The 20,715-nt window shown below is 62.3% G+C and overlaps 1 protein-coding gene across 8 annotated transcripts in view; it reads right to left on the minus strand.

Moving 5' to 3' along the window:
- Nucleotides 1-20,715, minus strand: part of LOC146398904 (uncharacterized) — a 129,189-nt gene that overhangs the window by 84,203 nt on the left and 24,271 nt on the right. For 2 of the 8 annotated variants that reach the window (XM_084979535.1, XM_084979544.1), the window contains exon 1: nucleotides 9,183-9,319. The exons of 1 other annotated variant lie outside the window; for it this stretch is intronic. The gene's annotated coding sequence lies outside the window, so the exon portion shown is untranslated. Of the gene's footprint in view, nucleotides 1-867; nucleotides 1,005-4,435; nucleotides 4,550-6,800; nucleotides 6,938-7,991; nucleotides 8,129-9,182; nucleotides 9,320-12,750; nucleotides 12,865-20,715 lie in introns of those variants that run through there. 5 more of the 8 variants (XM_084979536.1, XM_084979542.1, XM_084979541.1 and 2 more) reach the window with 5 other exon arrangements.

Here is a 20,715-nt window from a genome sequence, read left to right on the forward strand (position 1 = left end):
CAAACGAACAAACACACACAGCAAGCCAAAAACCACAACAAAAAACACCTCACTTGAACCTGTCTGCTGGAACTCCACTGACAGCCTTACCTCAGTCCCCCCCTGCTCCCCTGGCCCTCAGCACTCCCTTCAGCTCTCCCTTCCCCTCTGTTCAGGCACTACCCACAAGCCCCTCCCAGCTGCCCTGGCCCATTCCCACACGAACCCCTCTGGGCTCCTTTCCTGACATCCTTCCGCTCCCATGTGCTAAGGGGTCCTCATCCTCCACCCTCTTCCCCCTTCACAACAACCAACCAAAAACCAAAAACCAGCAACAAAAACCACCACCACCGCAGCAGCCACCAAAACCTACCTTGAACCTATCCCCTAGAATGCCCCTCACAACCTCCCCGCAGGGCCCCAGGCTCTCCGTGTCCCTCTCCATTCCCTCCGGCCTCCCTTCCCCTGCACCCACGCAACCCCCACGCACGCTCGGGGGGCAAGGGGTGCCTGCCCGCCTCCACGCTCCCCGCACTCGCACAGGCCCAACCCTTCCTAGGACCTCGCCTCCACTTTTCCAAGGGATCCCATCCACCCTCTTCCTGCCTCTCAAAACTAACCCTAACTTCAACCTCTCAGCTGGGGCTCCGCTGCCATCCTCACCTCCCTCCCCCACGCTCGCGGTGGCCCTCCCCATTCCCTCTGAGCTCCCTTCCCCTCCACGCAGCTAACCCTCCTGCACTCAACCCCCATACCTGCCCTGCACTGAAGCCGGTCCCTCCCCAACCACGCACCTTTCCCCCAAACACTTCCTGGGACCTTCCCTCCCCTTTTCCCAAGCATCCTAGGCACCCTCTTCCCTTCTCAAAAAGATAAACACAAACCTACCTTGGACCTGCCCGCTGCAGCCCTGCTCATGCCCTCAGCTCCTTCACCCATGCTCGCTCGCCGCGGTGTCCCTCAGCAGTCGCTCCGGGGGCTCCCTTCCCCGGCACGCACGCGAACCCCCACGCACGCCACGGCACGCACGCAACCCCCACGCACGCCACGGCACGCACGCAACCCCCACGCAGGCGCTCTGCACAACCGCGTCCCCGCCCCCCTCGCCCCTCTCTGCCCCCACCCACACCCCCCCCCTTCCTGGAAACTTTCCCCATCAGCTCAAAGGCATCCAACCTACCCACCCCTCTACCCCCTTCTCAAACAAACAATCAAACGAACAAACACACACAGCAAGCCAAAAACCACAACAAAAAACACCTCACTTGAACCTGTCTGCTGGAACTCCACTGACAGCCTTACCTCAGTCCCCCCCTGCTCCCCTGGCCCTCAGCACTCCCTTCAGCTCTCCCTTCCCCTCTGTTCAGGCACTACCCACAAGCCCCTCCCAGCTGCCCTGGCCCATTCCCACACGAACCCCTCTGGGCTCCTTTCCTGACATCCTTCCGCTCCCATGTGCTAAGGGGTCCTCATCCTCCACCCTCTTCCCCCTTCACAACAACCAACCAAAAACCAAAAACCAGCAACAAAAACCACCACCACCGCAGCAGCCACCAAAACCTACCTTGAACCTATCCCCTAGAATGCCCCTCACAACCTCCCTGCAGGGCCCCAGGCTCTCCGTGTCCCTCTCCATTCCCTCCGGCCTCCCTTCCCCTGCACCCACGCAACCCCCACGCACGCTCGGGGGGCAAGGGGTGCCTGCCCGCCTCCACGCTCCCCGCACTCGCACAGGCCCAACCCTTCCTAGGACCTCGCCTCCACTTTTCCAAGGGATCCCATCCACCCTCTTCCTGCCTCTCAAAACTAACCCTAACTTCAACCTCTCAGCTGGGGCTCCGCTGCCATCCTCACCTCCCTCCCCCACGCTCGCGGTGGCCCTCCCCATTCCCTCTGAGCTCCCTTCCCCTCCACGCAGCTAACCCTCCTGCACTCAACCCCCATACCTGCCCTGCACTGAAGCCGGTCCCTCCCCAACCACGCACCTTTCCCCCAAACACTTCCTGGGACCTTCCCTCCCCTTTTCCCAAGCATCCTAGGCACCCTCTTCCCTTCTCAAAAAGATAAACACAAACCTACCTTGGACCTGCCCGCTGCAGCCCTGCTCACGCCCTCAGCTCCTTCACCCATGCTCGCTTGCCACGGTGTCCCTCAGCAGTCGCTCCGGGGGCTCCCTTCCCCGGCACGCACGCGAACCCCCACGCACGCCACGGCACGCACGCAACCCCCTCGCACGCCACGGCACGCACGCAACCCCCACGCAGGCGCTCTGCACAACCGCGTCCCCGCCCCCCTCGCCCCTCTCTGCCCCCACCCACACCCCCCCCCTTCCTGGAAACTTTCCCCATCAGCTCAAAGGCATCCAACCTACCCACCCCTCTACCCCCTTCTCAAACAAACAATCAAACGAACAAACACACACAGCAAGCCAAAAACCACAACAAAAAACACCTCACTTGAACCTGTCTGCTGGAACTCCACTGACAGCCTTACCTCAGTCCCCCCCTGCTCCCCTGGCCCTCAGCACTCCCTTCAGCTCTCCCTTCCCCTCTGTTCAGGCACTACCCACAAGCCCCTCCCAGCTGCCCTGGCCCATTCCCACACGAACCCCTCTGGGCTCCTTTCCTGACATCCTTCTGCTCCCATGTGCTAAGGGGTCCTCATCCTCCACCCTCTTCCCCCTTCACAACAACCAACCAAAAACCAAAAACCAGCAACAAAAACCACCACCACCGCAGCAGCCACCAAAACCTACCTTGAACCTATCCCCTAGAATGCCCCTCACAACCTCCCCGCAGGGCCCCAGGCTCTCCGTGTCCCTCTCCATTCCCTCCGGCCTCCCTTCCCCTGCACCCACGCAACCCCCACGCACGCTCGGGGGGCAAGGGGTGCCTGCCCGCCTCCACGCTCCCCGCACTCGCACAGGCCCAACCCTTCCTAGGACCTCGCCTCCACTTTTCCAAGGGATCCCATCCACCCTCTTCCTGCCTCTCAAAACTAACCCTAACTTCAACCTCTCAGCTGGGGCTCCGCTGCCATCCTCACCTCCCTCCCCCACGCTCGCGGTGGCCCTCCCCATTCCCTCTGAGCTCCCTTCCCCTCCACGCAGCTAACCCTCCTGCACTCAACCCCCATACCTGCCCTGCACTGAAGCCGGTCCCTCCCCAACCACGCACCTTTCCCCCAAACACTTCCTGGGACCTTCCCTCCCCCTTTCCCAAGCATCCTAGGCACCCTCTTCCCTTCTCAAAAAGATAAACACAAACCTACCTTGGACCTGCCCGCTGCAGCCCTGCTCACGCCCTCAGCTCCTTCACCCATGCTCGCTCGCTGCGGTGTCCCTCAGCAGTCGCTCCGGGGGCTCCCTTCCCCGGCACGCACGCGAACCCCCACGCACGCCACGGCACGCACGCAACCCCCTCGCACAGCACGCACGCAACCCCCACGCAGGCGCTCTGCACAACCGCGTCCCCGCCCCCCTCGCCCCTCTCTGCCCCCACCCACACCCCCCCCTTCCTGGAAACTTTCCCCATCAGCTCAAAGGCATCCAACCTACCCACCCCTCTACCCCCTTCTCAAACAAACAATCAAACGAACAAACACACACAGCAAGCCAAAAACCACAACAAAAAACACCTCATTTGAACCTGTCTGCTGGAACTCCACTGACAGCCTTACCTCAGTCCCCCCCTGCTCCCCTGGCCCTCAGCACTCCTTTCAGCTCTCCCTTCCCCTCTGTTCAGGCACTACCCACAAGCCCCTCCCAGCTGCCCTGGCCCATTCCCACACGAACCCCTCTGGGCTCCTTTCCTGACATCCTTCCGCTCCCATGTGCTAAGGGGTCCTCATCCTCCACCCTCTTCCCCCTTCACAACAACCAACCAAAAACCAAAAACCAGCAACAAAAACCACCACCACCGCAGCAGCCACCAAAACCTACCTTGAACCTATCCCCTAGAATGCCCCTCACAACCTCCCCGCAGGGCCCCAGGCTCTCCGTGTCCCTCTCCATTCCCTCCGGCCTCCCTTCCCCTGCACCCACGCAACCCCCACGCACGCTCGGGGGGCAAGGGGTGCCTGCCCGCCTCCACGCTCCCCGCACTCGCACAGGCCCAACCCTTCCTAGGACCTCGCCTCCACTTTTCCAAGGGATCCCATCCACCCTCTTCCTGCCTCACAAAACTAACCCTAACTTCAACCTCTCAGCTGGGGCTCCGCTGCCATCCTCACCCTCCCTCCCCCACGCTCGCGGTGGCCCTCCCCATTCCCTCTGAGCTCCCTTCCCCTCCACGCAGCTAACCCTCCTGCACTCAACCCCCATACCTGCCCTGCACTGAAGCCGGTCCCTCCCCAACCACGCACCTTTCCCCCAAACACTTCCTGGGACCTTCCCTCCCCTTTTCCCAAGCATCCTAGGCACCCTCTTCCCTTCTCAAAAAGATAAACACAAACCTACCTTGGACCTGCCCGCTGCAGCCCTGCTCATGCCCTCAGCTCCTTCACCCATGCTCGCTCGCCGCGGTGTCCCTCAGCAGTCGCTCCGGGGGCTCCCTTCCCCGGCACGCACGCCAGGGCACGCACGCAACCCCCTCGCACGCCACGGCACGCACGCAACCCCCACGCATGCGCTCTGCACAACCGCGTCCCCGCCCCCCTCGCCCCTCTCTGCCCCCACCCACACCCCCCCCTTCCTGAAAACTTTCCCCATCAGCTCAAAGGCATCCAACCTACCCACCCCTCTACCCCCTTCTCAAACAAACAATCAAACGAACAAACACACACAGCAAGCCAAAAACCAAAACAAAAAACACCTCACTTGAACCTGTCTGCTGGAACTCCACTGACAGCCTTACCTCAGTCCCCCCCTGCTCCCCTGGCCCTCAGCACTCCCTTCAGCTCTCCCTTCCCCTCTGTTCAGGCACTACCCACAAGCCCCTCCCAGCTGCCCTGGCCCATTCCCACACGAACCCCTCTGGGCTCCTTTCCTGACATCCTTCCGCTCCCATGTGCTAAGGGGTCCTCATCCTCCACCCTCTTCCCCCTTCACAACAACCAACCAAAAACCAAAAACCAGCAACAAAAACCACCACCACCGCAGCAGCCACCAAAACCTACCTTGAACCTATCCCCTAGAATGCCCCTCACAACCTCCCCGCAGGGCCCCAGGCTCTCCGTGTCCCTCTCCATTCCCTCCGGCCTCCCTTCCCCTGCACCCACGCAACCCCCACGCACGCTCGGGGGGCAAGGGGTGCCTGCCCGCCTCCACGCTCCCCGCACTCGCACAGGCCCAACCCTTCCTAGGACCTCGCCTCCACTTTTCCAAGGGATCCCATCACCCTCTTCCTGCCTCACAAAACTAACCCTAACTTCAACCTCTCAGCTGGGGCTCCGCTGCCATCCTCACCCTCCCTCCCCCACGCTCGCGGTGGCCCTCCCCATTCCCTCTGAGCTCCCTTCCCCTCCACGCAGCTAACCCTCCTGCACTCAACCCCCATACCTGCCCTGCACTGAAGCCGGTCCCTCCCCAACCACGCACCTTTCCCCCAAACACTTCCTGGGACCTTCCCTCCCCTTTTCCCAAGCATCCTAGGCACCCTCTTCCCTTCTCAAAAAGATAAACACAAACCTACCTTGGACCTGCCCGCTGCAGCCCTGCTCATGCCCTCAGCTCCTTCACCCATGCTCGCTCGCCGAGGTGTCCCTCAGCAGTCGCTCCGGGGGCTCCCTTCCCCGGCACGCACGCGAACCCCCACGCACGCCACGGCACGCACGCAACCCCCTCGCACGCCACGGCACGCACGCAACCCCCACGCAGGCGCTCTGCACAACCGCGTCCCCGCCCCCCTCGCCCCTCTCTGCCCCCACCCACACCCCCCCCCTTCCTGGAAACTTTCCCCATCAGCTCAAAGGCATCCAACCTACCCACCCCTCTACCCCCTTCTCAAACAAACAATCAAACGAACAAACACACACAGCAAGCCAAAAACCACAACAAAAAACACCTCACTTGAACCTGTCTGCTGGAACTCCACTGACAGCCTTACCTCAGTCCCCCCCTGCTCCCCTGGCCCTCAGCACTCCCTTCAGCTCTCCCTTCCCCTCTGTTCAGGCACTACCCACAAGCCCCTCCCAGCTGCCCTGGCCCATTCCCACACGAACCCCTCTGGGCTCCTTTCCTGACATCCTTCCGCTCCCATGTGCTAAGGGGTCCTCATCCTCCACCCTCTTCCCCCTTCACAACAACCAACCAAAAACCAAAAACCAGCAACAAAAACCACCACCACCGCAGCAGCCACCAAAACCTACCTTGAACCTATCCCCTAGAATGCCCCTCACAACCTCCCCGCAGGGCCCCAGGCTCTCCGTGTCCCTCTCCATTCCCTCCGGCCTCCCTTCCCCTGCACCCACGCAACCCCCACGCACGCTCGGGGGGCAAGGGGTGCCTGCCCGCCTCCACGCTCCCCGCACTCGCACAGGCCCAACCCTTCCTAGGACCTCGCCTCCACTTTTCCAAGGGATCCCATCCACCCTCTTCCTGCCTCTCAAAACTAACCCTAACTTCAACCTCTCAGCTGGGGCTCCGCTGCCATCCTCACCTCCCTCCCCCACGCTCGCGGTGGCCCTCCCCATTCCCTCTGAGCTCCCTTCCCCTCCACGCAGCTAACCCTCCTGCACTCAACCCCCATACCTGCCCTGCACTGAAGCCGGTCCCTCCCCAACCACGCACCTTTCCCCCAAACACTTCCTGGGACCTTCCCTCCCCTTTTCCCAAGCATCCTAGGCACCCTCTTCCCTTCTCAAAAAGATAAACACAAACCTACCTTGGACCTGCCCGCTGCAGCCCTGCTCATGCCCTCAGCTCCTTCACCCATGCTCGCTCGCCGCGGTGTCCCTCAGCAGTCGCTCCGGGGGCTCCCTTCCCCGGCACGCACGCGAACCCCCACGCACGCCACGGCACGCACGCAACCCCCACGCACGCCACGGCACGCACGCAACCCCCACGCAGGCGCTCTGCACAACCGCGTCCCCGCCCCCCTCGCCCCTCTCTGCCCCCACCCACACCCCCCCCCTTCCTGGAAACTTTCCCCATCAGCTCAAAGGCATCCAACCTACCCACCCCTCTACCCCCTTCTCAAACAAACAATCAAACGAACAAACACACACAGCAAGCCAAAAACCACAACAAAAAACACCTCACTTGAACCTGTCTGCTGGAACTCCACTGACAGCCTTACCTCAGTCCCCCCCTGCTCCCCTGGCCCTCAGCACTCCCTTCAGCTCTCCCTTCCCCTCTGTTCAGGCACTACCCACAAGCCCCTCCCAGCTGCCCTGGCCCATTCCCACACGAACCCCTCTGGGCTCCTTTCCTGACATCCTTCCGCTCCCATGTGCTAAGGGGTCCTCATCCTCCACCCTCTTCCCCCTTCACAACAACCAACCAAAAACCAAAAACCAGCAACAAAAACCACCACCACCGCAGCAGCCACCAAAACCTACCTTGAACCTATCCCCTAGAATGCCCCTCACAACCTCCCCGCAGGGCCCCAGGCTCTCCGTGTCCCTCTCCATTCCCTCCGGCCTCCCTTCCCCTGCACCCACGCAACCCCCACGCACGCTCGGGGGGCAAGGGGTGCCTGCCCGCCTCCACGCTCCCCGCACTCGCACAGGCCCAACCCTTCCTAGGACCTCGCCTCCACTTTTCCAAGGGATCCCATCCACCCTCTTCCTGCCTCTCAAAACTAACCCTAACTTCAACCTCTCAGCTGGGGCTCCGCTGCCATCCTCACCTCCCTCCCCCACGCTCGCGGTGGCCCTCCCCATTCCCTCTGAGCTCCCTTCCCCTCCACGCAGCTAACCCTCCTGCACTCAACCCCCATACCTGCCCTGCACTGAAGCCGGTCCCTCCCCAACCACGCACCTTTCCCCCAAACACTTCCTGGGACCTTCCCTCCCCTTTTCCCAAGCATCCTAGGCACCCTCTTCCCTTCTCAAAAAGATAAACACAAACCTACCTTGGACCTGCCCGCTGCAGCCCTGCTCATGCCCTCAGCTCCTTCACCCATGCTCGCTCGCCGCGGTGTCCCTCAGCAGTCGCTCCGGGGGCTCCCTTCCCCGGCACGCACGCGAACCCCCACGCACGCCACGGCACGCACGCAACCCCCACGCACGCCACGGCACGCACGCAACCCCCACGCAGGCGCTCTGCACAACCGCGTCCCCGCCCCCCTCGCCCCTCTCTGCCCCCACCCACACCCCCCCCCTTCCTGGAAACTTTCCCCATCAGCTCAAAGGCATCCAACCTACCCACCCCTCTACCCCCTTCTCAAACAAACAATCAAACGAACAAACACACACAGCAAGCCAAAAACCACAACAAAAAACACCTCACTTGAACCTGTCTGCTGGAACTCCACTGACAGCCTTACCTCAGTCCCCCCCTGCTCCCCTGGCCCTCAGCACTCCCTTCAGCTCTCCCTTCCCCTCTGTTCAGGCACTACCCACAAGCCCCTCCCAGCTGCCCTGGCCCATTCCCACACGAACCCCTCTGGGCTCCTTTCCTGACATCCTTCCGCTCCCATGTGCTAAGGGGTCCTCATCCTCCACCCTCTTCCCCCTTCACAACAACCAACCAAAAACCAAAAACCAGCAACAAAAACCACCACCACCGCAGCAGCCACCAAAACCTACCTTGAACCTATCCCCTAGAATGCCCCTCACAACCTCCCCGCAGGGCCCCAGGCTCTCCGTGTCCCTCTCCATTCCCTCCGGCCTCCCTTCCCCTGCACCCACGCAACCCCCACGCACGCTCGGGGGGCAAGGGGTGCCTGCCCGCCTCCACGCTCCCCGCACTCGCACAGGCCCAACCCTTCCTAGGACCTCGCCTCCACTTTTCCAAGGGATCCCATCCACCCTCTTCCTGCCTCTCAAAACTAACCCTAACTTCAACCTCTCAGCTGGGGCTCCGCTGCCATCCTCACCTCCCTCCCCCACGCTCGCGGTGGCCCTCCCCATTCCCTCTGAGCTCCCTTCCCCTCCACGCAGCTAACCCTCCTGCACTCAACCCCCATACCTGCCCTGCACTGAAGCCGGTCCCTCCCCAACCACGCACCTTTCCCCCAAACACTTCCTGGGACCTTCCCTCCCCTTTTCCCAAGCATCCTAGGCACCCTCTTCCCTTCTCAAAAAGATAAACACAAACCTACCTTGGACCTGCCCGCTGCAGCCCTGCTCATGCCCTCAGCTCCTTCACCCATGCTCGCTCGCCGCGGTGTCCCTCAGCAGTCGCTCCGGGGGCTCCCTTCCCCGGCACGCACGCGAACCCCCACGCACGCCACGGCACGCACGCAACCCCCACGCACGCCACGGCACGCACGCAACCCCCACGCAGGCGCTCTGCACAACCGCGTCCCCGCCCCCCTCGCCCCTCTCTGCCCCCACCCACACCCCCCCCCTTCCTGGAAACTTTCCCCATCAGCTCAAAGGCATCCAACCTACCCACCCCTCTACCCCCTTCTCAAACAAACAATCAAACGAACAAACACACACAGCAAGCCAAAAACCACAACAAAAAACACCTCACTTGAACCTGTCTGCTGGAACTCCACTGACAGCCTTACCTCAGTCCCCCCCTGCTCCCCTGGCCCTCAGCACTCCCTTCAGCTCTCCCTTCCCCTCTGTTCAGGCACTACCCACAAGCCCCTCCCAGCTGCCCTGGCCCATTCCCACACGAACCCCTCTGGGCTCCTTTCCTGACATCCTTCCGCTCCCATGTGCTAAGGGGTCCTCATCCTCCACCCTCTTCCCCCTTCACAACAACCAACCAAAAACCAAAAACCAGCAACAAAAACCACCACCACCGCAGCAGCCACCAAAACCTACCTTGAACCTATCCCCTAGAATGCCCCTCACAACCTCCCTGCAGGGCCCCAGGCTCTCCGTGTCCCTCTCCATTCCCTCCGGCCTCCCTTCCCCTGCACCCACGCAACCCCCACGCACGCTCGGGGGGCAAGGGGTGCCTGCCCGCCTCCACGCTCCCCGCACTCGCACAGGCCCAACCCTTCCTAGGACCTCGCCTCCACTTTTCCAAGGGATCCCATCCACCCTCTTCCTGCCTCTCAAAACTAACCCTAACTTCAACCTCTCAGCTGGGGCTCCGCTGCCATCCTCACCTCCCTCCCCCACGCTCGCGGTGGCCCTCCCCATTCCCTCTGAGCTCCCTTCCCCTCCACGCAGCTAACCCTCCTGCACTCAACCCCCATACCTGCCCTGCACTGAAGCCGGTCCCTCCCCAACCACGCACCTTTCCCCCAAACACTTCCTGGGACCTTCCCTCCCCTTTTCCCAAGCATCCTAGGCACCCTCTTCCCTTCTCAAAAAGATAAACACAAACCTACCTTGGACCTGCCCGCTGCAGCCCTGCTCACGCCCTCAGCTCCTTCACCCATGCTCGCTTGCCACGGTGTCCCTCAGCAGTCGCTCCGGGGGCTCCCTTCCCCGGCACGCACGCGAACCCCCACGCACGCCACGGCACGCACGCAACCCCCTCGCACGCCACGGCACGCACGCAACCCCCACGCAGGCGCTCTGCACAACCGCGTCCCCGCCCCCCTCGCCCCTCTCTGCCCCCACCCACACCCCCCCCCTTCCTGGAAACTTTCCCCATCAGCTCAAAGGCATCCAACCTACCCACCCCTCTACCCCCTTCTCAAACAAACAATCAAACGAACAAACACACACAGCAAGCCAAAAACCACAACAAAAAACACCTCACTTGAACCTGTCTGCTGGAACTCCACTGACAGCCTTACCTCAGTCCCCCCCTGCTCCCCTGGCCCTCAGCACTCCCTTCAGCTCTCCCTTCCCCTCTGTTCAGGCACTACCCACAAGCCCCTCCCAGCTGCCCTGGCCCATTCCCACACGAACCCCTCTGGGCTCCTTTCCTGACATCCTTCTGCTCCCATGTGCTAAGGGGTCCTCATCCTCCACCCTCTTCCCCCTTCACAACAACCAACCAAAAACCAAAAACCAGCAACAAAAACCACCACCACCGCAGCAGCCACCAAAACCTACCTTGAACCTATCCCCTAGAATGCCCCTCACAACCTCCCCGCAGGGCCCCAGGCTCTCCGTGTCCCTCTCCATTCCCTCCGGCCTCCCTTCCCCTGCACCCACGCAACCCCCACGCACGCTCGGGGGGCAAGGGGTGCCTGCCCGCCTCCACGCTCCCCGCACTCGCACAGGCCCAACCCTTCCTAGGACCTCGCCTCCACTTTTCCAAGGGATCCCATCCACCCTCTTCCTGCCTCTCAAAACTAACCCTAACTTCAACCTCTCAGCTGGGGCTCCGCTGCCATCCTCACCTCCCTCCCCCACGCTCGCGGTGGCCCTCCCCATTCCCTCTGAGCTCCCTTCCCCTCCACGCAGCTAACCCTCCTGCACTCAACCCCCATACCTGCCCTGCACTGAAGCCGGTCCCTCCCCAACCACGCACCTTTCCCCCAAACACTTCCTGGGACCTTCCCTCCCCCTTTCCCAAGCATCCTAGGCACCCTCTTCCCTTCTCAAAAAGATAAACACAAACCTACCTTGGACCTGCCCGCTGCAGCCCTGCTCACGCCCTCAGCTCCTTCACCCATGCTCGCTCGCTGCGGTGTCCCTCAGCAGTCGCTCCGGGGGCTCCCTTCCCCGGCACGCACGCGAACCCCCACGCACGCCACGGCACGCACGCAACCCCCTCGCACAGCACGCACGCAACCCCCACGCAGGCGCTCTGCACAACCGCGTCCCCGCCCCCCTCGCCCCTCTCTGCCCCCACCCACACCCCCCCCTTCCTGGAAACTTTCCCCATCAGCTCAAAGGCATCCAACCTACCCACCCCTCTACCCCCTTCTCAAACAAACAATCAAACGAACAAACACACACAGCAAGCCAAAAACCACAACAAAAAACACCTCATTTGAACCTGTCTGCTGGAACTCCACTGACAGCCTTACCTCAGTCCCCCCCTGCTCCCCTGGCCCTCAGCACTCCTTTCAGCTCTCCCTTCCCCTCTGTTCAGGCACTACCCACAAGCCCCTCCCAGCTGCCCTGGCCCATTCCCACACGAACCCCTCTGGGCTCCTTTCCTGACATCCTTCCGCTCCCATGTGCTAAGGGGTCCTCATCCTCCACCCTCTTCCCCCTTCACAACAACCAACCAAAAACCAAAAACCAGCAACAAAAACCACCACCACCGCAGCAGCCACCAAAACCTACCTTGAACCTATCCCCTAGAATGCCCCTCACAACCTCCCCGCAGGGCCCCAGGCTCTCCGTGTCCCTCTCCATTCCCTCCGGCCTCCCTTCCCCTGCACCCACGCAACCCCCACGCACGCTCGGGGGGCAAGGGGTGCCTGCCCGCCTCCACGCTCCCCGCACTCGCACAGGCCGAACCCTTCCTAGGACCTCGCCTCCACTTTTCCAAGGGATCCCATCCACCCTCTTCCTGCCTCACAAAACTAACCCTAACTTCAACCTCTCAGCTGGGGCTCCGCTGCCATCCTCACCCTCCCTCCCCCACGCTCGCGGTGGCCCTCCCCATTCCCTCTGAGCTCCCTTCCCCTCCACGCAGCTAACCCTCCTGCACTCAACCCCCATACCTGCCCTGCACTGAAGCCGGTCCCTCCCCAACCACGCACCTTTCCCCCAAACACTTCCTGGGACCTTCCCTCCCCTTTTCCCAAGCATCCTAGGCACCCTCTTCCCTTCTCAAAAAGATAAACACAAACCTACCTTGGACCTGCCCGCTGCAGCCCTGCTCATGCCCTCAGCTCCTTCACCCATGCTCGCTCGCCGCGGTGTCCCTCAGCAGTCGCTCCGGGGGCTCCCTTCCCCGGCACGCACGCCAGGGCACGCACGCAACCCCCTCGCACGCCACGGCACGCACGCAACCCCCACGCAGGCGCTCTGCACAACCGCGTCCCCGCCCCCCTCGCCCCTCTCTGCCCCCACCCACACCCCCCCCTTCCTGAAAACTTTCCCCATCAGCTCAAAGGCATCCAACCTACCCACCCCTCTACCCCCTTCTCAAACAAACAATCAAACGAACAAACACACACAGCAAGCCAAAAACCAAAACAAAAAACACCTCACTTGAACCTGTCTGCTGGAACTCCACTGACAGCCTTACCTCAGTCCCCCCCTGCTCCCCTGGCCCTCAGCACTCCCTTCAGCTCTCCCTTCCCCTCTGTTCAGGCACTACCCACAAGCCCCTCCCAGCTGCCCTGGCCCATTCCCACACGAACCCCTCTGGGCTCCTTTCCTGACATCCTTCCGCTCCCATGTGCTAAGGGGTCCTCATCCTCCACCCTCTTCCCCCTTCACAACAACCAACCAAAAACCAAAAACCAGCAACAAAAACCACCACCACCGCAGCAGCCACCAAAACCTACCTTGAACCTATCCCCTAGAATGCCCCTCACAACCTCCCCGCAGGGCCCCAGGCTCTCCGTGTCCCTCTCCATTCCCTCCGGCCTCCCTTCCCCTGCACCCACGCAACCCCCACGCACGCTCGGGGGGCAAGGGGTGCCTGCCCGCCTCCACGCTCCCCGCACTCGCACAGGCCCAACCCTTCCTAGGACCTCGCCTCCACTTTTCCAAGGGATCCCATCACCCTCTTCCTGCCTCACAAAACTAACCCTAACTTCAACCTCTCAGCTGGGGCTCCGCTGCCATCCTCACCCTCCCTCCCCCACGCTCGCGGTGGCCCTCCCCATTCCCTCTGAGCTCCCTTCCCCTCCACGCAGCTAACCCTCCTGCACTCAACCCCCATACCTGCCCTGCACTGAAGCCGGTCCCTCCCCAACCACGCACCTTTCCCCCAAACACTTCCTGGGACCTTCCCTCCCCTTTTCCCAAGCATCCTAGGCACCCTCTTCCCTTCTCAAAAAGATAAACACAAACCTACCTTGGACCTGCCCGCTGCAGCCCTGCTCATGCCCTCAGCTCCTTCACCCATGCTCGCTCGCCGCGGTGTCCCTCAGCAGTCGCTCCGGGGGCTCCCTTCCCCGGCACGCACGCGAACCCCCACGCACGCCACGGCACGCACGCAACCCCCTCGCACGCCACAGCACGCACGCAACCCCCACGCAGGCGCTCTGCACAACCGCGTCCCCGCCCCCCTCGCCCCTCTCTGCCCCCACCCACACCCCCCCCCTTCCTGGAAACTTTCCCCATCAGCTCAAAGGCATCCAACCTACCCACCCCTCTACCCCCTTCTCAAAGAAACAATCAAACGAACAAACACACACAGCAAGCCAAAAACCAAAACAAAAAACACCTCACTTGAACCTGTCTGCTGGAACTCCACTGACAGCCTTACCTCAGTCCCCCCCTGCTCCCCTGGCCCTCAGCACTCCCTTCAGCTCTCCCTTCCCCTCTGTTCAGGCACTACCCACAAGCCCCTCCCAGCTGCCCTGGCCCATTCCCACACGAACCCCTCTGGGCTCCTTTCCTGACATCCTTCCGCTCCCATGTGCTAAGGGGTCCTCATCCTCCACCCTCTTCCCCCTTCACAACAACCAACCAAAAACCAAAAACCAGCAACAAAAACCACCACCACCGCAGCAGCCACCAAAACCTACCTTGAACCTATCCCCTAGAATGCCCCTCACAACCTCCCCGCAGGGCCCCAGGCTCTCCGTGTCCCTCTCCATTCCCTCCGGCCTCCCTTCCCCTGCACCCACGCAACCCCCACGCACGCTCGGGGGGCAAGGGGTGCCTGCCCGCCTCCACGCTCCCCGCACTCGCACAGGCCCAACCCTTCCTAGGACCTCGCCTCCACTTTTCCAAGGGATCCCATCCACCCTCTTCCTGCCTCTCAAAACTAACCCTAACTTCAACCTCTCAGCTGGGGCTCCGCTGCCATCCTCACCTCCCTCCCCCACGCTCGCGGTGGCCCTCCCCATTCCCTCTGAGCTCCCTTCCCCTCCACGCAGCTAACCCTCCTGCACTCAACCCCCATACCTGCCCTGCACTGAAGCCGGTCCCTCCCCAACCACGCACCTTTCCCCCAAACACTTCCTGGGACCTTCCCTCCCCTTTTCCCAAGCATCCTAGGCACCCTCTTCCCTTCTCAAAAAGATAAACACAAACCTACCTTGGACCTGCCCGCTGCAGCCCTGCTCACGCCCTCAGCTCCTTCACCCATGCTCGCTCGCCGCGGTGTCCCTCAGCAGTCGCTCCGGGGGCTCCCTTCCCCGGCACGCACGCGAACCCCCACGCACGCCAGGGCACGCACGCAACCCCCTCGCACGCCACGGCACGCACGCAACCCCCACGCAGGCGCTCTGCACAACCGCGTCCCCGCCCCCCTCGCCCCTCTCTGCCCCCACCCACACCCCCCCCTTCCTGGAAACTTTCCCCATCAGCTCAAAGGCATCCAACCTACCCACCCCTCTACCCCCTTCTCAAACAAACAATCAAACGAACAAACACACACAGCAAGCCAAAAACCACAACAAAAAACACCTCACTTGAACCTGTCTGCTGGAACTCCACTGACAGCCTTACCTCAGTCCCCCCCTGCTCCCCTGGCCCTCAGCACTCCCTTCAGCTCTCCCTTCCCCTCTGTTCAGGCACTACCCACAAGCCCCTCCCAGCTGCCCTGGCCCATTCCCACACGAACCCCTCTGGGCTCCTTTCCTGACATCCTTCCGCTCCCATGTGCTAAGGGGTCCTCATCCTCCACCCTCTTCCCCCTTCACAACAACCAACCAAAAGCCAAAAACCAACAACAAAAACCACCACCACCGCAGCAGCCACCAAAACCTACCTTGAACCTATCCCCTAGAATGCCCCTCACAACCTCCCCGCAGGGCCCCAGGCTCTCCGTGTCCCTCTCCATTCCCTCCGGCCTCCCTTCCCCTGCACCCACGCAACCCCCACGCACGCTCGGGGGGCAAGGGGTGCCTGCCCGCCTCCACGCTCCCCGCACTCGCACAGGCCCAACCCTTCCTAGGACCTCGCCTCCACTTTTCCAAGGGATCCCATCCACCCTCTTCCTGCCTCTCAAAACTAACCCTAACTTCAACCTCTCAGCTGGGGCTCCGCTGCCATCCTCACCTCCCTCCCCCACGCTCGCGGTGGCCCTCCCCATTCCCTCTGAGCTCCCTTCCCCTCCACGCAGCTAACCCTCCTGCACTCAACCCCCATACCTGCCCTGCACTGAAGCCGGTCCCTCCCCAACCACGCACCTTTCCCCCAAACACTTCCTGGGACCTTCCCTCCCCCTTTCCCAAGCATCCTAGGCACCCTCTTCCCTTCTCAAAAAGATAAACACAAACCTACCTTGGACCTGCCCGCTGCAGCCCTGCTCACGCCCTCAGCTCCTTCACCCATGCTCGCTCGCTGCGGTGTCCCTCAGCAGTCGCTCCGGGGGCTCCCTTCCCCGGCACGCACGCGAACCCCCACGCCCGCCACGGCACGCACGCAACCCCCTCGCACAGCACGCACGCAACCCCCACGCAGGCGCTCTGCACAACCGCGTCCCCGCCCCCCTCGCCCCTCTCTGCCCCCACCCACACCCCCCCCTTCCTGAAAACTTTCCCCATCAGCTCAAAGGCATCCAACCTACCCACCCCTCTACCCCCTTCTCAAACAAACAATCAAACGAACAAACACACACAGCAAGCCAAAAACCACAACAAAAAACACCTCACTTGAACCTGTCTGCTGGAACTCCACTGACAGCCTTACCTCAGTCCCCCCCTGCTCCCCTGGCCCTCAGCACTCCCTTCAGCTCTCCCTTCCCCTCTGTTCAGGCACTACCCACAAGCCCCTCCCAGCTGCCCTGGCCCATTCCCACACGAACCCCTCTGGGCTCCTTTCCTGACATCCTTCCGCTCCCATGTGCTAAGGGGTCCTCATCCTCCACCCTCTTCCCCCTTCACAACAACCAACCAAAAACCAAAAACCAGCAACAAAAACCACCACCACCGCAGCAGCCACCAAAACCTACCTTGAACCTATCCCCTAGAATGCCCCTCACAACCTCCCCGCAGGGCCCCAGGCTCTCCGTGTCCCTCTCCATTCCCTCCGGCCTCCCTTCCCCTGCACCCACGCAACCCCCACGCACGCTCGGGGGGCAAGGGGTGCCTGCCCGCCTCCACGCTCCCCGCACTCGCACAGGCCCAACCCTTCCTAGGACCTCGCCTCCACTTTTCCAAGGGATCCCATCACCCTCTTCCTGCCTCACAAAACTAACCCTAACTTCAACCTCTCAGCTGGGGCTCCGCTGCCATCCTCACCCTCCCTCCCCCACGCTCGCGGTGGCCCTCCCCATTCCCTCTGAGCTCCCTTCCCCTCCACGCAGCTAACCCTCCTGCACTCAACCCCCATACCTGCCCTGCACTGAAGCCGGTCCCTCCCCAACCACGCACCTTTCCCCCAAACACTTCCTGGGACCTTCCCTCCCCTTTTCCCAAGCATCCTAGGCACCCTCTTCCCTTCTCAAAAAGATAAACACAAACCTACCTTGGACCTGCCCGCTGCAGCCCTGCTCACGCCCTCAGCTCCTTCACCCATGCTCGCTCGCCGCGGTGTCCCTCAGCAGTCGCTCCGGGGGCTCCCTTCCCCGGCACGCACGCGAACCCCCACGCACGCCAGGGCACGCACGCAACCCCCTCGCACGCCACAGCACGCACGCAACCCCCACGCAGGCGCTCTGCACAACCGCGTCCCCGCCCCCCTCGCCCCTCTCTGCCCCCACCCACACCCCCCCCCTTCCTGGAAACTTTCCCCATCAGCTCAAAGGCATCCAACCTACCCACCCCTCTACCCCCTTCTCAAAGAAACAATCAAACGAACAAACACACACAGCAAGCCAAAAACCAAAACAAAAAACACCTCACTTGAACCTGTCTGCTGGAACTCCACTGACAGCCTTACCTCAGTCCCCCCCTGCTCCCCTGGCCCTCAGCACTCCCTTCAGCTCTCCCTTCCCCTCTGTTCAGGCACTACCCACAAGCCCCTCCCAGCTGCCCTGGCCCATTCCCACACGAACCCCTCTGGGCTCCTTTCCTGACATCCTTCCGCTCCCATGTGCTAAGGGGTCCTCATCCTCCACCCTCTTCCCCCTTCACAACAACCAACCAAAAACCAAAAACCAGCAACAAAAACCACCACCACCGCAGCAGCCACCAAAACCTACCTTGAACCTATCCCCTAGAATGCCCCTCACAACCTCCCCGCAGGGCCCCAGGCTCTCCGTGTCCCTCTCCATTCCCTCCGGCCTCCCTTCCCCTGCACCCACGCAACCCCCACGCACGCTCGGGGGGCAAGGGGTGCCTGCCCGCCTCCACGCTCCCCGCACTCGCACAGGCCCAACCCTTCCTAGGACCTCGCCTCCACTTTTCCAAGGGATCCCATCCACCCTCTTCCTGCCTCTCAAAACTAACCCTAACTTCAACCTCTCAGCTGGGGCTCCGCTGCCATCCTCACCCTCCCTCCCCCACGCTCGCGGTGGCCCTCCCCATTCCCTCTGAGCTCCCTTCCCCTCCACGCAGCTAACCCTCCTGCACTCAACCCCCATACCTGCCCTGCACTGAAGCCGGTCCCTCCCCAACCACGCACCTTTCCCCCAAACACTTCCTGGGACCTTCCCTCCCCTTTTCCCAAGCATCCTAGGCACCCTCTTCCCTTCTCAAAAAGATAAACACAAACCTACCTTGGACCTGCCCGCTGCAGCCCTGCTCACGCCCTCAGCTCCTTCACCCATGCTCGCTCGCCGCGGTGTCCCTCAGCAGTCGCTCCGGGGGCTCCCTTCCCCGGCACGCACGCGAACCCCCACGCACGCCAGGGCACGCACGCAACCCCCTCGCACGCCACGGCACGCACGCAACCCCCACGCAGGCGCTCTGCACAACCGCGTCCCCGCCCCCCTCGCCCCTCTCTGCCCCCACCCACACCCCCCCCTTCCTGAAAACTTTCCCCATCAGCTCAAAGGCATCCAACCTACCCACCCCTCTACCCCCTTCTCAAACAAACAATCAAACGAACAAACACACACAGCAAGCCAAAAACCAAAACAAAAAACACCTCACTTGAACCTGTCTGCTGGAACTCCACTGACAGCCTTACCTCAGTCCCCCCCTGCTCCCCTGGCCCTCAGCACTCCCTTCAGCTCTCCCTTCCCCTCTGTTCAGGCACTACCCACAAGCCCCTCCCAGCTGCCCTGGCCCATTCCCACACGAACCCCTCTGGGCTCCTTTCCTGACATCCTTCCGCTCCCATGTGCTAAGGGGTCCTCATCCTCCACCCTCTTCCCCCTTCACAACAACCAACCAAAAACCAAAAACCAACAACAAAAACCACCACCACCGCAGCAGCCACCAAAACCTACCTTGAACCTATCCCCTAGAATGCCCCTCACAACCTCCCCGCAGGGCCCCAGGCTCTCCGTGTCCCTCTCCATTCCCTCCGGCCTCCCTTCCCCTGCACCCACGCAACCCCCACGCACGCTCGGGGGGCAAGGGGTGCCTGCCCGCCTCCACGCTCCCCGCACTCGCACAGGCCGAACCCTTCCTAGGACCTCGCCTCCACTTTTCCAAGGGATCCCATCCACCCTCTTCCTGCCTCACAAAACTAACCCTAACTTCAACCTCTCAGCTGGGGCTCCGCTGCCATCCTCACCCTCCCTCCCCCACGCTCGCGGTGGCCCTCCCCATTCCCTCTGAGCTCCCTTCCCCTCCACGCAGCTAACCCTCCTGCACTCAACCCCCATACCTGCCCTGCACTGAAGCCGGTCCCTCCCCAACCACGCACCTTTCCCCCAAACACTTCCTGGGACCTTCCCTCCCCTTTTCCCAAGCATCCTAGGCACCCTCTTCCCTTCTCAAAAAGATAAACACAAACCTACCTTGGACCTGCCCGCTGCAGCCCTGCTCATGCCCTCAGCTCCTTCACCCATGCTCGCTCGCCGCGGTGTCCCTCAGCAGTCGCTCCGGGGGCTCCCTTCCCCGGCACGCACGCCAGGGCACGCACGCAACCCCCTCGCACGCCACGGCACGCACGCAACCCCCACGCAGGCGCTCTGCACAACCGCGTCCCCGCCCCCCTCGCCCCTCTCTGCCCCCACCCACACCCCCCCCTTCCTGAAAACTTTCCCCATCAGCTCAAAGGCATCCAACCTACCCACCCCTCTACCCCCTTCTCAAACAAACAATCAAACGAACAAACACACACAGCAAGCCAAAAACCACAACAAAAAACACCTCACTTGAACCTGTCTGCTGGAACTCCACTGACAGCCTTACCTCAGTCCCCCCCTGCTCCCCTGGCCCTCAGCACTCCCTTCAGCTCTCCCTTCCCCTCTGTTCAGGCACTACCCACAAGCCCCTCCCAGCTGCCCTGGCCCATTCCCACACGAACCCCTCTGGGCTCCTTTCCTGACATCCTTCCGCTCCCATGTGCTAAGGGGTCCTCATCCTCCACCCTCTTCCCCCTTCACAACAACCAACCAAAAACCAAAAACCAGCAACAAAAACCACCACCACCGCAGCAGCCACCAAAACCTACCTTGAACCTATCCCCTAGAATGCCCCTCACAACCTCCCCGCAGGGCCCCAGGCTCTCCGTGTCCCTCTCCATTCCCTCCGGCCTCCCTTCCCCTGCACCCACGCAACCCCCACGCACGCTCGGGGGGCAAGGGGTGCCTGCCCGCCTCCACGCTCCCCGCACTCGCACAGGCCCAACCCTTCC

This window comes from Sus scrofa, chromosome 10 (assembly GCF_054392235.1).
Source record: "Sus scrofa isolate SSC_HxYL_T2T_F1_AM1 chromosome 10, Sscrofa_HxYL_maternal_Yorkshire_Landrace_v2.0, whole genome shotgun sequence".
NCBI classification, from domain to species: Eukaryota; Metazoa; Chordata; class Mammalia; order Artiodactyla; family Suidae; genus Sus; species Sus scrofa.